We start from the raw sequence: 6000 nt of genomic DNA, 5'->3' as shown, positions 1-6000 counted from the left end.
CCGCCCCCATCAACATTCTCAGCCCCACGCTTCTCCCAGTAACCTCTTTTGCAGGCTCTGCTGCGGGCTGAATTTACCACCAAGGCAGGATTTCCGCAGTGATAACGGGGAACAGCCATCTCTCCTTTCCTACAAGGCGGGTAGGGTCCATTTACACCTCTTCTAAGAGCATGGCATTCCTGAAGTGTCTTTCCTCCCCTCAGAAACTAAGCCAGCTTCAGTCATGGGTCCTTCTGTTCCTGAATGCTGAGGTTGGAGAGTTTGCTTTTGCTTTTCAGAGTAACACCTGTTATTACCATGTTGGTTGTACATTATGACATTTCCATACACGCATATGATTTATACCCATCAATACTCACCCCTCCCTCTCCCTCCTCCTTCCAAGCAGTTTCCAAGTTACACTGCTGTTAGATGTGTGTGTGGATATATGTATGTATGTATATGTGCATGTATGTGTATACATAGAGATATGTGTGAATTTGTATTTTTGAGACCTAGACTTCACAGATGAGCAAAAACGTGAGATATGTCGCTTTTTGAGCTTGGCTTCTCTCACTTTACATGATGATCTCCCGTCCCATTCATTGTCCTGTAAATGGCAAAATTTTATTTTTCTTTACAGCTGAGTGATATTCCCTGGTATGTAGTAATATTCCCTGGTATGTAGGTACCATATTTTCATCATTATTCTGTGATTGTTGGGCACCTTGACTGATTCCACCGCTTAGCTATTGTGAACACAGCTGCAGTAAACATGGGCATGCAGGTATCCTTCTTGTATACTGATTTACACTCAGTGGGAATTTGTTACTGTTTGGTCAGCCATGGGGCTTGAACTTGGGTGCCCGGGCACTGTCCCTGAGCTTCTTTTTGCTCAAGGCTAGCTTCTTTCTGCTCTACCACTTGAGCCACAGTGGCTTTTTCTGAGTAGTTTATTGAAGAGTCTCATCTTTCTGCCGAGACTAGCTTTGAACCATGATCCTCAGATCTCAGCCACCTAAGTAGCTAGGATTACAGGCGTGAGCCACTAGTACCCTGTGGAGAAAAATGTTTAAATAAAAAACCTGCTCTGTCCTGTCCTTCGCTAGTGCCTCAAATGGAGATATAAGAAGTATTGAGGTGAATGTCAAGTTGGGTGGGTTCCTCACAAGTCTCTGGTCTGAGCATTATGAGAAGAGACCTCTAGCTGCCACGCTGGCAGCTGGGACTATTGATCCATCCTTGTCTACTCACATCCCCACAAGAAGGGGCTCCAGTGCCCCCTAGTGGCCATTCTCATGGAACATTCCACCATATTGATTTACTCCGGTTCTTTATTTAAAAACAAAAAACAACAAAAGATCTCACAGAAGTGTTCTTTGTGATTTTTTAAAATTCTTATTGATATGTGGCATACATTCAGATATGTGACATACATACATTACACACTCAATCAATTTTTCTCAAGTGTAAACTCTCAGGTAAGAGCACCTGGATGACTAACAGACCTTTCCTACCCCAGCCCCGTTTCTCCCCACTTCTTCCCTTCCTTGGGGACAACTGCTGTCACTTCTAGTTCATGGGGTGTGCAGGTAAGAATTTAGATTCCAGATTTGCACAGAATGCACTAGCTTTTTCTCAGTCAATAGGGAAGGTTAGCTGCTTAATCAAGGTGTCTAAGGTTTTTTTTTTTCCATTTTCGTTTTTGTTTTGTTTGCAACTATCAAGTGCACGAACTCTCCCTAACATTACATAACCTAAGGAATTATAAGGGAAGAATTATCTGAGTAGGAAAAGAAAGTATAGCAGTGGGCAGAATGCTAAGTGGTAGGGAAAGTGAAGTGAGAGAGAATAGCACACTACGAGGATCAAGGATCTCTAAGAACTTGGAGCCTCCACAAGGGATGGCAAAGATGGCAGGAAACGCAAACACATGGTAATGTTTCCTAAAAGGAGAGAGAAAGCATTCTAACAGTCTCCAGCCCAGCTTTTTCTGTTTACACCCCCATACTCCTGCTTTTCTGAAGCTACTATTTGAAGCAAAACCACACCCAACAAGCTTTGTACAACCAAAGAATTAAATGAGGAGACACGGACATCATTTTTTTATTACAGTAAAAATACATACAATATGAATTTTATTACTAGTAGTAATGTGTACATCCGTGATATTGTGGAACCAACATCAACTACTACTTAGGTCTAGAACATTTCCAGCACTCCATGAGGAAAATCAGTTCCCACCTTTCCAAAACTATGGTTAGATGAGATGGCCAAGCCGTGCCTACAGATGCGTTATACAGGAGCGAGGACCTCCTCCATCCTTTTTAAAGAAGGGTTAGCCGAGATCTCTTATACAACACCCATTCACATAGCTTAATTTTTTTCTAATAATGGTCACATTACTAGGAAAAAAAGTAAAAGTTAGGGCTGGGAAGGTGGCTCAGTGGTAGAGCGCTTGCCTTGCATGCCTGAGGCCCTGGGCTCCATTCCTCAGCACCACATAAGAAAAAAGAAAAAAGCCGGAAGTCGTGCTGTGGCTCAAGTGGTAGAGCGCTAGCCTTGAGCTGAAGAGCTGAGGGACAGCACCCAGGCCCAGAGTTCAGGCCCCACAACTGGAACAAAAAATAAAAATAAAAAAAGTAAAAGTTAATGCTGATAATCAGATAAATTCTATTCTAATCATTTTTTGAATCCAGCATATCTAAATGATTACCTTTTTTTTGGCAGTACTAGGGTTTGAACACAGGGGCTTGTGTTTGCTAAACTGCCACTTTACCACTTGAGGCATACCTCCAGTCTGGCTTTTTGCTAGTTATTTTGGAGATAGAGTCTAGCATATTTTTCTGCTTGGGGATGGCCTTCAGCCATGATTCTCTAGATTTCAGCCTCCTACGTAGCCAGGATTACAGATGTAAGCCATCAGAGCCTGGTCAAATTGTTCTTACTCAAATGCTAATTATTTTTAAGTGGCAACTAAGCTAGCATATGTTCTTTCCTTTTTTACTAAGACTGAAATCTCTTGTGGGTTTTATACTTCCATCACATGGCAATAGCTACCAGCTATACTTGACATGCTCTGACGTGTGGCAGATGGCTATGGGGTCAGCATAACTCTAAACAATGGTCAGCATCCTAAACTGGTCCCTTAAAATAATTTTTAGGGCTACAGTTTATTTTAGAGTAGATGTATTTTCCTAATTATAACATATATTTAGAAACAATGGACCAAAAAATTCTACCTGAGCACCAGCACAAGAAAATCCATAATTCTTTTCAGTCTTGCTGAAAATTCTTCCCAGAATTTCTTTCCTTGTCTTTTTGGGTATATCATCAAGTGGTTCCACCACTGCATTGGGGTGGAAAAAGGAAGTCCAGCCCAGCCACTAACCAGTAGGAACACAAGTTTTCTAAATGGTTGTGCTTATGTGATATGTTGTTGATTATGTGTCTAACACACACACACACACACACACACACCTGCCACAGGGCATAATAGAAGGAAGATCTCTGAAGACAGCTGCAGGTCTGTGATATAGTCTGACATCTTTCCTGTCCTATCAGCAATTTTCTTTCCAAGCAGGAAGTCACAGAGACTTGGACTTGGTCCATCAATGGGGATTTACAACTTGGCATCATAGGAAACAGCTCTTGCAGTTGTGAGGGCCAGTCAATGCTTTCTTCATGGCCCATGGAACCAGTGCCTTTTGTAGGACAAATCCAGACGGGTCAACAGGTTCTCCTGTGCACTGTCATCCCTCTTTTGTGGAGTGGGAGAAGCACATTTTCCCTTCTGCTGCTGGGTGCTCACAGGAGGTGTCTGCAAAAGCTTTCTGTCTAAGAGAGCCTTGTAAAGAAAGGAAATGCCCTTTTCCTTCAGGACTTGGAAAGGAAGAGACACCATGGAAAGAATTTTTTTGAAAAATTTCCCCAACCTCAAGATCTGTATTTGTCAGCTTGCCATCACTGTGACAAAAACACCTGATGTATATCACCTTATAAAGAAGAAAGGTTCTTTTGCCTCACAGGATTTTTTTTATATTTGTTTGTTTGTGATGCTTTTGTTCACCTGTACTGGGGTTCTTACTCTTTAGACTCAGGCTTTTCCACTTCATGCCTACAACTCCAGCCCTACTTTTTTTTTCCCCTGGCTCTTTTGGAAATGGGGTCTAGAGAACGTTTATGCCTTGCCTTGGCATTGAACCACAACTCTCCAGATCTGAGCCTCCTGAGTAGCTAAGATTCCAGGTGTAAGCTATCATGACCCAACTTGGCTCATCGTTTTGGAGGGTTCATTTCATGGTGAGCTGATTCACTGTCTGGGGGGCATATAACAAGGGAACGTATTAAAATGGAGAAGGCTGCTTCTGCCTGGCTCCCACAAGCAAGGAGAAAGAGAAAAGGATGAGTCCCAATCAACATCCTCTTCATGGACACCCTCCAATGACCTAACTTCCTTCCACTAAGCCCCACCTGCTAATCTTCCAATAGCACCAGATGCTGAAGACCAAATCTTCAACATGTGGGCCTTTGGGTATATTCATGATCCAAACTATAGAATCTCCCTCAGACACAATGGAGCTCGAGCTTGAAAACATGGCCCAGGTCATAAGGATGGTTAACTACCTTATGTCTAAGATCGTGTGTCTAAGACCTTGTGTCTAAGATTCCAACCTGAATATTCCAGGATATCAGGATGCCATTCATTCCTCCACTACACAGACAGACAGACAGACAGACAGACAGACACACACACACACACACACACACACACACACACACAGCCCATGTCTCCTGTTTAACTCCCACAGAAGAGTATGCCACTGGCATAAAACGCCCTTACTCGGCTTTCCTACCTCTCTGGGAAAACACTGAACAGAAGCCCTTTTTATTTAATGTTTATGCTCAGAAAGAAGAAAAACTCTCAGAAGCCACATTGGGATCCAAGAATGTTAAAAACATTTTAACAATCTTGATGCAACAATGCCCTAAGTTGGGGGGGGACAGTGGAAGAGCGGGGGGGGGGGGACAATGTGTCATTTCATATGTTTATAACAACATCTGATTTAATATTATACAGTTTTGCTTAGTCACAAACCAGAACAAATACTTTCAGATTTATGACATCCTTCTATTGGGAGACTTAAGTAATCACAGTTAATAATGTAGTCATTCCGCAGCCCAAGGAAAAGCTTTATAATACTTTGGGACCTCGGATTCCTGAGAGGCAGGTTATTTTCAAGAAGGATTTAAGGTTTTAAATCTCTCCCTGAAGCTTGAAATGCCTCTTTTCCAGTTCGCATGAGAAGAGCTTGCGCCGAAGCTTGGCTGTGAGGCAGAGAGAGGAAAACCAGGTGGCATTCACACTCTGCCTGAGCGCCGAGGGGATGTGGCAATGGATCCCTGCCATCCTTAGCCTCGCCTTGTCTTTGAGGAAAAGAAACAAAGAGGAAGACCCTATCATTGGCTCCTGTGCTTTTGTCATTACCAGTGCTGTGTTTGGAGCCTTCTTATTTGTTGATTCATTCAAATCAATCATTGATTTGTTTTACACTATTAATTATTACCTTATTGCCTGTAAGTAGTTGTACAAGGGAGTTTCAGTCCAACACGTCTGTTTGTGAGTACAATGCATCTTGACCAATGACCTTTCACTGTTCTTCCCCATCTATGTGTAGAGAGGGACTGAGATTGAATAATGTCTCTTCACTTGGGCACATCCAGGTCAATCAGGATTGTAATAATGAAGCAGATTATAGGGATCTAAAATCCTCTTTGCACACTAAGATGGAAGGACTACATAGATCTTATCCTTTCTACTCCAAAATTACTCTGTTTTCAAAATTCAGTACATCTAGCCATTATGCTAGAGTGGGAGACAACTCCAGTCCAACATCAGGCTGCTGTGTTATAGATAGACAGGCAGAGGGGCCTGGCCCCGATTCTAAGACAGCTCACTACAGTGTGTTCTTTGAGGTCTCTAGACAGTCAAAACAGAAAATGGAGAACATCTTCTGTTTT

This window comes from Dipodomys ordii, unplaced genomic scaffold (assembly GCF_000151885.1).
Source record: "Dipodomys ordii isolate 6190 unplaced genomic scaffold, Dord_2.0 Scaffold26, whole genome shotgun sequence".
NCBI classification, from domain to species: domain Eukaryota; kingdom Metazoa; phylum Chordata; class Mammalia; order Rodentia; family Heteromyidae; genus Dipodomys; species Dipodomys ordii.
The sequence above is the reverse complement of the archived record's forward strand: the minus strand, read 5'-3'. Positions refer to the sequence as shown.